The 12,381-nt window shown below is 46.7% G+C and overlaps 1 protein-coding gene across 2 annotated transcripts in view; it reads right to left on the bottom strand.

Moving 5' to 3' along the window:
* Positions 1-8,296, bottom strand: part of LOC120982130 (glutamine-rich protein 1-like) — a 48,556-nt gene extending 40,260 nt beyond the window's left edge. Inside the window, exon 1 of one of the 2 annotated variants that reach the window (XM_040412094.1) lies at positions 8,264-8,296. The gene's annotated coding sequence lies outside the window, so the exon portion shown is untranslated. Of the gene's footprint in view, positions 1-7,954; positions 8,164-8,263 lie in introns of those variants that run through there. The other variant, XM_040412086.1, reaches the window with a different exon arrangement.
* Positions 8,297-12,381: the final 4,085 nt, after the last annotated feature.

Here is a 12,381-nt window from a genome sequence, read left to right as displayed (position 1 = left end):
TTATCGGTATCGGCCCTAAAAAATCAATATCGGTCGATCCCTACTAGGGGCCCACCTGTCGGTCATGTTTTCAGGATTTCCTTAGTATTGAGCAGGTGATATAATAAGTGTCAGTGCATAAGAAAGTACCACATGTATTCATTCCGTGGGATATTCTCAAATCATGACCGGTAAGGGGTCCCTGAGGACTGGAGTTGAGGAACACTTGTGTAAATGCACCTCAATCATTCAGATTACATGGTAGCTACTGACTGCAGCATCTGAAGATTTAAAGGGACCCTGTGACCGCTTTCTCAGACTATCTGGTGCCCAATGTGCATCGGCAGACAAAGACACTTCCTACTTGTCCAACCCTGCTCTTGGATTAGCAAGCAATGTCCACATGTGCGCTGCTGGCCAATCCAAGGGCAGCATAAGTGTCTTGGGCTACAAAATGCACAGTGTGTATCAGGCATTCTGAGAAACAGTGCAACCAACCTGGATGACAGAAAAAAGCCTGGAAGTTTGTGTATCTGCGGCAAAAAAGATGAAAAGGAGGTCACTGGGTAAGTGGAAGTGATTTGCCTGGTCACATGAGCCTCCATCAGCAGCCATTTTATAGACAGGACCTCTGTGTGGACAGCACAAAAGACTTGGTAAACAAAGGAGCATACACCATGAAATGTAGAAAATGGTGTAGAATTTCAACAAGGACTATATTAGTAAGAGTCATATCACAAACACATTGGTCACTAACCATAAAGTGGCCAACCCCTTTAAGGGTCCTTTACATGGGTCGAGAATCCACCAGGAATACTCGTTAAGAGATTATCTGCCGATTTAAAGGTGCCGCCAATTACTTGATGAATGAGCAAAACACTTGTTTGTCGGGTAATTGGATCGTTTGTGTAGGCACCTAAATCATTTTCTGGCAGCAGATTGTGCCATCGAAACACACTCTGCTGCCGGCAAACAGAGTTTGTATTAGGACAAGCAATGGCATTAGTGATGGCTCCTCCAATACTGTTGAGGAGATTACTGCATGTAAATGCAGCAGTCTCCTCCGCGGACGAGCAGGAGATTGCCAGGGAAGAACGCTTCCTTTCCAACAATTACCTGTAGAATTGTCCCATCTAAAAAGAGACCTTAAAGGGGTTGTCCGGGATTGGGGACATTGTTCTAAGTGTACAACAGTAAAACAAATATTACATACATGACTATCCTACCTTTGCCACACATGTCTGATGCCCCGTTTTCATATTGCAAATTCTCAGCCGGAAGTGCCTATTTTCTCATAGTCAGTGACGTACCGGGTCCCTTGCTGCAGAGCGAAGCCTCTTCTTCCGCTTCGCAGGGAGCCCGGTGACGTCACCAACAGCCTCTGTAATTATTCAGATCGCAGGGAGGGGCGGTAACTAGGCTGGAAGACATTGTGCTAAGCCACGCCCCTCCAGCCCGGTGACATCACCAGGCATGGCATTTTCTAATGAATGAAGGAGGCGGAATATTAATGAGGGGGCGGAGTTATGGCAGAGACAATAGTTAGCTGTAACCACGTGATGCCACGTTACGCTGGAACCCACAGTGCAGTGCGGCAGGAAGTTAGGCAAAGATAAACATATATGTAAACAATGCGTGGGGGACCATCGGAGCCATGTAGAAGTGGCGAAAATACCTCCACACATATGGGGGGAACTTTAATCAACTGTTAATAGTGAGTACATTGAAAAAAAAAATTATATATATATATATATATATATATTTGATCCCGGACAACCCCTTTAAAGGATCAGCTGTTTGAGAAGGCAGTGGCGCTGCGGCCTTCTTATTGCTTTCCACAGGCCAATAACATCACGACTATCACCAGCCTAGGCACGGCTAAGCTCCATTTACTTCAATAGGGCTTAGCCGCGCCTAAGCCAGAGACACTAGTCGTGACGTCACCGGGCCTGCGTGAAAACAGCAATCAGATGTTGGTCTATCCAGGGGATTGATCATCAGTAAGAAAAAGCTGCAGAACCCCTTAAAGGGCCCTTTACATGGGCCGAGAACCAGACAGATTCATAGTAATGCTAGTTAGCGATGATCTGGCAGGGCAAATGTTGGTTCATCTCGTAATTGGATCAATTGTGCAAACGCAAAAATCCTTGTTTCCCCGACAACAGATTGTACTGTGTAATCACGATCTGCTACTCGGAAACAACAAGTTAGTATGGGGAAGAGCGATGGCATTAGCGATCACTCCCCCGCATAATCTGGAGGAGATCGCTGCCTGTAAATGTGTCTCCTACACCAGCAGATTGCCGAGATTGTAGGGACCGTGAGTGATTAGAACCCATTTGTTGGGTGTGTTCATTTCTTCAGAGTGAGGAGGCACAGACATTTACCTGGTAACACCCAGTTGTCAATTTGTCCGCCTCGCTGTTTAGGGAGAATGTAGAATGGGAAGGAAAGTAGGGGTGGATACAATACAACTATAAGATAACTTCCCCTCTTATCTTTACTGCATCCTCTCTAGGTATAGGAGAGGTCAACCAGAAAGCCACCCCTCCTAACCATGGCCAGGTGTAGTATTAGTGCATGCTTCACAGGATGACAGAGCAGCAGATTGGAAGGAACGCTTCTTTCCCAACAGACGGTCGCCTGCTTGTCAGAGGAGGAGACCTCTACTATTACAGGCAGCAATCTCCTCCCCAGTATGGGGACGAGCGATCACGAAGGCCATCTCTCTTCCCCATACTGACTCATTGTTTGCCGACACCCGCAGAGGTGCCTGGAACAGAAAGTCTCAAAGATGTAGTTTCCCCAATGACAGGTCCAACAATAAAAGCACTGTCCTCATTCTGAAGCAAGCGGTACTCGCATCAAGGAAAGAAAACGGTTATCGGATACACAATAAATATTCAGTACGTTTTAATTCCATAAGTATGACAATGTCTGAATAGGACTACTGTCAGCAGTCTCCTAGGGAAATGCATGCACATTAGTGGATAATAAAGAGGCGCATACCTTTATACTGAGCGGCGGTTCTGCATCGCCAGCATGTAGCCTATTCACATCATTGTATCTATTGATTTCTTTTATGTGCACTAGTAGAGGCCCAGCGATATGTATGAAGATCCAATACACACATGTATTCCAGTATTATTATAGGCTGCATAGGACATTTTGAACCTAAAGCCATTCATGTGAAGAAGGGCACCTGAGATACTTTTTGGCTGCCAGCAGACTGGTTATTCCCCACCACTGGAGGACCACGGTAACCCCTTAGATTAGCGACTGGCACAGCATCATGAGGATGAAGAATTAATAGTGGAAGCTCACGGTCGCACGTGGGCATTCTTGTGTATCTTTACATTTAAAAAAAGAGAGTACACATATAACCCTTAACCTGTGAGGCGGGTTTACATAAAGCAATTATCAATACAATTTGTAAGGTTCCTTGTAATCAAGACAATAATCACCCAGTGTGAAAGCACAGCCAATGAGACCTCATTTATTACTGATTCAATAGGAGTGTTCATGTGACAGTGACTAATAGTTTGGGGTCTATGTATTAAAGCATTTTAAATGCTGGTCTTATTCTCTCCCCTGCTTGTATCAGGTACCTTGGAACCGAACCAGAGTTCGGTACCAAGGTTTTTTACAGTACAAATTAATTTATGAAGTTATTACCTGAAGTCTCGCAAGGGTTCGGAGCAGTAACTTCGGCTCATCGGAGCCAATACATTCTAATACTGTATGGCGCTCCTTCTCAGTACAGTATTAGAACAAAGTTCTATGCAAATCGACTTCTAATGTTTCATCTGAAGCCGACTCATCTCTAGTCATCAGTATCTGAACAGTGGACCCCCACTGATCAGCTGTTTGGGAAGGTAGCGGTGCTCCTGTGAGCAATGTGGCCTTCTCTATGCCCACCAAGCACAATGCCATAGTATAGAGGCTATGCTTGGTATCACAGCTCAGTCTCATTCGCCTCATGCACACGACAGTTATTTTTCTCGGCCTCCGTTCTGGTTTTTTTTGCGGATAGGATGGGGACCCATTCATTTCAATGGGTCAGCAAAAGAATGCTGATAGTTCTTCCGTTTGTGTTCCGCGTCCGTTGTCAGTGTTTCCCTTCAGCAAAAAAAAAATAGTGCATGTCCTACTTTTTTCACATTTGTGGACAAGGATAGGCATTTATTACAAAGGATCTGTGGGGAAAAAACGGATCCTCCCAAGAAAATGGATACCGCATCCGTATTTTTTTTGCGGACGCACAACTTGCGGACGCAAAAAACAACTGTCGTATGCATGAGTCCTTACCAAACAGCTGATCGGCAGGGGTCCTGGGTGTTGGATCTCCCACTGATCACATACTGATGTTCTATCCACAGGACATGTCATCAGTATTTAGGTCTAGAAAAACCCCTTTAAGTTCCATTCAGATAAATGGGACACTCACAGAAACCTTTGCAATAAACTTGCCACATATGAATATACCTCTAGATTATAGGCTTTGTTGCATTAAAGGGGTTATCCCATAAAATGCCTCCCCAAACGGCCGGGCTCCTCACACAGGTTGTACCTACCTGGCTCCCCAGTACCCACGTAGTTTCTGACGCCCGCATGGCTGGTGCTGCTCCCTGTCGCGCGGATGAAAATATCCAGCGTCTGGGTGGCAGCCAATAGCAGGCTGCAACAGGAACGAGCCTCTGTAGCATCATGGGTAATGTAAGGGAGGCTCGTTCCCGTCGTGGCCTGCTATTGGCTGAGACAATCAGATGTCTTCATCCGCGTGACGGGGAGATGCAGCGCCAGCCGTCAGAAGCGATGCGGGTGCTAGGAAGCCAGGTAAGTACAACCTGTGTGAGGGGGCCCGGGAGGCATTTTATGGGTTGGATAACCCCTTTAAGGGTCCATTCACACGTCCACATCCGTTCCGCAATTTTGCGGAACAGGTGAGGACCCATTCATTTTCAATGGTGCCAGAATGTGCTGTCCGCATTTTCGGATCCGCAAAAAAATAGAACATGTCCTATTCTTGTCCGCAATTGTGGACAAGAACAGGCATATTCTATGAGAGTGCCGACGATGTGCGGACCCTAAATAAAGATGATTGAAAATTGCAGCTTCTTCACACTTTTGAAAAGAAATCCAAAGCAACTGCATGCTACAGGCTCATGCACACGGCCATATGTATTCTGCGGGCCACAAAACACGAATCTGCAAAAAATATGGATGACGTCCGTGTGACATCCATATTGCACTTGTTTTTTTTATGCGGATCCATTGTAACAATGTTTATCCTTGTCCACGTATAGGACAAATAGGACATGTTCTCTTTTTTGCAGAACAGCCATCCGAACATATGGAAACGGAATGAGTCATTTCCTCTTTTTTTTTTTGCGGACCCAATGAAGTGAATGGTTCCACATACAGGCCGCAAAAAAATAAATAAAAGAACGGGCACGAAAAAAATAAAATAAAATACGGAGGTGTGCATGAGCCTTATGGTTGAGAACACACACGCAGTTTTCTAAGAAGAAATCCAGAAGAGGAACCGGCAGGAAGGAGAAGTATAAATCCCTCCTTAAGATTTCTCATTACATTTTGCTCCAATTCCTGGCTTTGGGTAAAGAACAACTCCTGTGCACTTGCATATGAAAAGACAAACCAATACATGGATGCTATACGCATTGGGTTTTTTTTGCTTTGGTATTTGCGTCTGCTCTGCTTTTTATCTTTAATTGGTTTATTTTTTTTTGTTAAAAGGACTAATCTGTTGCTGTTTTTGTAACGCTGCTGAAAAATGGAACAGAATCTGCACGTGTAGACTATGCAAATACGGAGCGAGCATTTAGATTCAACCCACTGACTTCTATGTGCTAAAAGCAGCAGCAGAACTTGCGCCATCCTAAAAAAAAAATGCCATGTGCATAAAAAACGTGGCACTGGGTTTTCAATACAAAACAACAGAATTACAGATTTGTAATATCGAAGCGGGAATGAGCCCTAAGGGTCAGTACTAGACTACAACACTCATCTCTAGTCAGTACACAGAAATTTGCACTGGTAGCTTTTATTGTGCCGTATAAACGCCAGCGTTTTTGCTTCTATGGCATCTTTTGCACACAGTGGGGGGGGGGGGGGGGGGGGGGTCATTTATCAAGAAACATTTCTACTCAAGTCTTCCGGAGGATGCACTTGCTGGAATTGTTCACCTTTCCTACAGACACCCCCCCCCCCCCCCCCCCCGGTGTGGCTTGACCTGGGGTGGTAATCCTACTACAGCTGCATCACTGCCCCACAGACTCCGCAGGTCCAAAGTCTTCCTGCATCAGTGTGGACTTTGGGTCATGTAACCACTGCAGTCACGTGCCACCTAGTGAGGCCAGTCATTGGCTGCCGTGGTCACATGACCCACCATCAAACCAGATGTTGATGCGGGGAGGCCCAAGAACTGCAGAGCTGGAGCCTAACGCCATGGATCAGGTAGGCATGATCACCAAGACAGGTCCAGCCACGCTGCGGAGTCTGTACAACGGTCATAAAAGGTGAACAAACCCTACATCATAAATTAAATGCGTCCTCGGGCAGTCCGTGTCCCCGACGGAAATCAACCGCAGCTTGTAAAAAAATTTTTAAAAAAAATTAAAAACACACTGGCGTAGGGCCACTGTGAATGAGCGCCAGTCTTACCACTAAGGCTACTTTCACACTTGCGTTCTTAATTCCGGTATTGAGATCAGATACCGGAAATAAACGTTTTGATTTTGCACATCAGGATGCATTTGTTCTGTTAGAATGCGATTGCGTGAAATCAAAACGGATCCGTCACTAAATACATTGAAAGTCAATGGATGACGGATCTGGTGTTTTAGGCTCCTAAAAAAACGGATCCGTCACCACTGACGTACATCGTTTTCAGTGCCGGATCCGTTTTTAAGACCGGACACAGAACAGCAGCGGTTTTGTATCGGGTCACAAAACGGAAGACGTCCTAAAGGGATCTCTTTCCATTCAGAATACGTGCGTACTAAATGGAAACATTTTTTTCCAGGATTGAGACCCTCTGCCGGATCTCAATACCGGAAGACAACGCAGGTGTGAACGTAGCCTGATCATTTCTTCACGGTTTCTTACCTCTATAGAGATTACCGGATATGAAGAGGCAGAAGAAAAAAACAACATAATTAACAAAAATGCAAAGACCACCACAGGACAGCGCCTCATATTTCCCATAGATCTTCAGCTAACATTTTTACCACACAAATTTCCACTAAAAACACTAAAGTGCAGAAAAAAAATAAAAATATGCTAAAACTGTGAAAGCAGCCTCCCGCCCCAATGCAGTTTTCAGCCAAACCCATAAGTGGATCCAGAATATCAGTCTTTCCTTCTATACTTTTTCCAGTTAGATCCAACCCTGGATTTAGGTAAAAATATATATATATATATAATAAAAAGCACCAAAACGGATGGTGTGAACCCCGCCAGATATTAACACTTCATTAGATCTGGTACAAAAATAATCTGCAAAAAAATAGAAAAATAAATATATAAAAATATAATCTGCACAACCCTGGACTTTCTAGAAATCTCCACGACTCCTATTCCCTGAAAATAAACCCGTGCCCAGCAGCGGCAAATGATGAACCCCGTTCACACAGGTCCGCCTAGGGACTTCCTAGGACACAACTTTCCTCGCCTCCTACCTGTCTACATCTGTGCCCAGAAGGTACCCTGCCCCCTCTCCGGGCTCTGCCATGCGGCTGGATACCGCACACACCACGCAGCCCATTTTCTGCTCGGAACAAAATGGAGCGGATGGCGGATCTCCACGCAGCGCCCTCTTTCCAGGAGGAAACTTTGCTCGGCCGGACCAGCCCCGAATCCCCCTCAATCCGGCTCCGTAACCCCTTCCTCGCCGCCCGGCAGAGGGATGCTACACTCCGCTGAGTCACCAGGGCTCGGGACGTTACTGATTTACCTCTTTGTTGTTTCCGGGGTGGCTGCGGCTTCCCGGGAGTGCGAGCATCTACACACAGCGGAGCAGGCAGCGGAGGACGGCCGTACAAGCAGTGCCCGGGCCCGCCTTCTCCCGCAGCTGTCTCGCACACACGCACAGTCACCGCTGTCAAAGGCGGCGGGAGGTCCGGGGCGCGCCGGCAGCCATCTTGCATTTACCTACGAACTCCGACCCCGAATGCACAGTTACGGGAGCGCGCCTTTAACGTCACTACTACACCAGACAACGGGACGAGGCGCGCTCCCGACACAGCGCGTCTACTCTACTCACATATTACAAGCGAGCGCCTCTTGTAATGGCTCCCCTCCTGTGCAGACCTGCGGGCAGTACGGGCGGCGCTCTGCAGACAGCGGTCGGGCGCAGCGTCTCGCTCAGGCGCGTCCCCTCAGAAGGCGCGGGCTCCAGTCACGTCCGCACTTAGGCCCAGCGCTCGCTGAGGGAAGTCGGGTCGTGAGGGCGGAGGAGACCTCCCTCGCTGGACGGCTCCTTCACCCGATTAGTACCGGCTGCACAACCATTGACGGCATCCTGATGAATCCAAACTATCCCCCGAGGGCTGCTCTTTCCAGTCTGGAGAGAAGCGGAAAGGAAGAGCACTTCCCCATAGAAAGGGCTGGCTAAGAGAGCACGTACTGGGGAGTCTCTTTTTCAGGGCGACCATGTCTCAGTTATATCCCCACTTGCAAAATAGCCAGCGTTTCCCATTGAAACAGGGTTGTTCTTGGGAAGCAGCTCCTATAACGGTACCTGGAGACCGAAATACATACAAACGTTGTGGGTGGTAAATGTGGGACATTTATGGCCCTCCTCTGGAAAATGACCCCCAAACCAGTCAGGACCACTCATTGGTGAGAATAAGAATTTGCTCGGACTATCTCTGAAAATTAGGGACAGTGCCTGCAAATTGGGGACTGTTGGCAACTGTGGAAATACAGATATTTTTCTCGCTCCCATTGATAGAAAGGACTATTGTCACCGACAATCAGGACCAGATTTAGGCTACTTTCACACTGGCGGTGTGGCTTTCCGTTTGTGAGATCCGTTCAGGGCTCTCACAACGATCCAAAACGGATCAGTTTTGCCCTAATGTATTCCGAATAAAAAAGGATCCGCTGAGAACGCATCAGTTTACCTCCGTTCCGCTCTGGAGGCGGACACCAAAATGTCGCCTGCAGCATTTTGGTGTCCACCTGACGATGCGGAGGCAAAAAGATCCGTCCTGGCACACAATGTAAGTCAATGGGGACGGATCAGTTTTCACTGGCACAACAGATAATGAATGGATGCATGCGGTTGTATTATCTGAGTGGATCCACCTGTGCAGGTCCATGACGGAGCCTGGAAACAGGCTCAAATCTTAGCTAAAAGCCAGGGTCTGGCGTAGTTTTTACTCCACGCACATGGACTGCCATAGATGTGCCTAATGTATGACTAGATACACGCCTCGTCAGAAATTAGGCGTATCTAAAAGGCAGCGCAGAGGGGAAAAGGCCTGAGTAAAAAGCTGATCTTAGTAACTGCCTCAGTGGGTGCAGTAGGGGAATTACAACAGGCTCTTCTGGTACAGGTGGGGTGTGAAAGATTGGGGACCCTAACCTGCATCCAAGAAATCCTAACGTTACAGGGCACACTGGAACCTACCCCGAGATGGACCCTACACAATCCATATACTGTCCCAACACATTTCCCCCTGAGTGCGGGTTCATCGGGGGACTCTACTTAGTGATACAGTATTTCCAACAACTTGTCTCCAAAGCAGTCAGGTTTAAGACAAAAATACCGGATCACAGATATTGGCAAATAGTATCACCAGTATTCCAGTATATAAAAACCTGAGACAATGACCTATAGTAGAATAGAGGTGGTACAGATAACCATGCCCGCAGTGGGGCATCTTACTCCAGGTGCCAGGATATACAGCATGCTAAGGCCTCTCTGGCAAATACACAGTGGGCCATGAAGACCAGAACCCTGTCTCCCTTGGGGGTAGATTGTACAGGATAATGCTTATTGGACCTTATATAAAGGGTCTTTCAGTACATGTCTTTGTTGCCCACGGCAACAAATCAAAGCTTATCTTTTATTTTTCCACAGCAGTTTAGCCCTTTCCCGTCATAACCATTTTTTACCTTCCAAAAGCCTTTTACTTTCCGTTCACAGCCTTATGAGGGCTTGTTTTTTTGCAGGACAACTTGTAACTTCTAATGGCACCATTTAATATTACATAGTTTGTATTGAGAAGCTGGAGACAAATTATTAATAGGGTAGGTTTGGGGAAAAAATGCAATTGCGCCATTGTTTCACGGGCTTCATTTTTACTGCATTCACTGCTGTTAAATGACACGTTGGTGGACATTTATTCAACTTAGTGCTGTCAAAGAAGACTTTTCCCTTTTCTTGCTACGTTTTTAAAAAAAATGCTGAGGGAAAGTGTGTGGGGCTTAGGAGGGGTGTTGCCTCCACAACCCAACGGTTTTACTATCATTATGCCCAAAACTGGCGTTAATGATAGTCCAAATCTATGCCAGCTCATATCTGGTGTAGATTTGAACTTCTGGCACATGGACTGTGTGGAAATGCGACAAATTCTTAAAGTCTTATTATATCTGCCCCACTATCTTTATTCCGTGTGCCAGTGAGATTACAGTGATACAAAATATACACTGCTCAAAAAAATAAAGGGAACACAAAAATAACACATCCTAGATCTGAGTTAATTAAATATTCTTCTGAAATACTTTGTTCTTTACATAGTTGAATGTGCTGACAACAAAATCACACAAAAATAAAAAAATGGAAATCAAATTTTTCAACCCATGGAGGTCTGGATTTGGAGTCACACTCAAAATTAAAGTGGAAAAACACACTACAGGCTGATCCAACTTTGATGTAATGTCCTTAAAACAAGTCAAAATGAGGCTCAGTAGTGTGTGTGGCCTCCACGTGCCTGTATGACCTCCCTACAACGCCTGTGCATGCTCCTGATGAGGTGGCGGACGGTCTCCTGAGGGATCTCCTCCCAGACCTGGACTAAAGCATCTGCCAACTCCTGGACAGTCTGTGGTGCAACGTGACGTTGGTGGATAGAGCGAGACATGATGTCCCAGATGTGCTCAATTGGATTCAGGTCTGGGGAACGGGCGGGCCAGTCCATAGCATCAATGCCTTCGTCTTGCAGGAACTGCTGACACACTCCAGCCACATGAGGTCTAGCATTGTCTTGCATTAGGAGGAACGCAGGGCCAACCGCACCAGCATATGGTCTCGCAAGGGGTCTGAGGATCTCAAATCGGTACCTAATGGCAGTCAGGCTACCTCTGGCGAGCACATGGAGGGCTGTGCGGCCCTCCAAAGAAATGCCACCCCACACCATTACTGACCCAATGCCAAACCGGTCATGCTGGAGGATGTTGCAGGCAGCAGAACGTTCTCCACGGCGTCTCCAGACTCTGTCACATGTGCTCAGTGTGAACCTGCTTTCATCTGTGAAGAGCACAGGGCGCCAGCTGCGAATTTGCCAATCTTGGTGTTCTCTGGCAAATGCCAAACGTCCTGCACGGTGTTGGGCTGTAAGCACAACCCCCACCTGTGGACGTCGGGCCCTCATATCACCCTCATGGAGTCTGTTTCTGACCGTTTGAGCAGACACATGCACATTTGTGGCCTGCTGGAGGTCATTTTGCAGGGCTCTGGCAGTGCTCCTCCTGTTCCTCCTTGCACAAAGGCGGAGGTAGCGGTCCTGCTGCTGGGTTGTTGCCCTCCTACGACCTCCTCCACGTCTCCTGATGTACTGGCCTGTCTCCTGGTAGCGCCTCCATGCTCTGGACACTACGCTGACAGACACAGCAAACCTTCTTGCCACAGCTCGCATTGATGTGCCATCCTGGATAAGCTGCACTACCTGAGCCACTTGTGTGGGTTGTAGACTCCGTCTCATGCTACCACTAGAGTGAAAGCACCGCCAGCATTCAAAAGTGACCAAAACATCAGCCAGGAAGCATAGGAACTGAGAAGTGGTCTGTGGTTACCACCATCAGAACCACTCCTTTATTGGGGGTGTCTTGCTAATTGCCTATAATTTCCACCTGTTGTCTATCCCATTTGCACAACAGCATGTGAAATTGATTGTCACTCAGTGTTGCTTCCTAAGTGGACAGTTTGATTTCACAGAAGTGTGATTGACTTGGAGTTACATTGTGTTGTTTAAGTGTTCCCTTTATTTTTTTGAGCAGTGTATATATACCGTATTTTTGGACCTATAAGATGCACAAAAAAAATAAGAGCTAAAAAATAAATAAAAAAAATACGCATTGCGGGTGTCGCGATGTGTGAAAACGCCCATAGTATAAAAATATATTCCCCATACGGCAAACCGCAAAACGGAAAAA

Source organism: Bufo bufo, chromosome 1 (genome assembly GCF_905171765.1).
Source record: "Bufo bufo chromosome 1, aBufBuf1.1, whole genome shotgun sequence".
NCBI lineage: Eukaryota > Metazoa > Chordata > Amphibia > Anura > Bufonidae > Bufo > Bufo bufo.
This window is presented reverse-complemented; position numbering and strand designations above follow the sequence as displayed.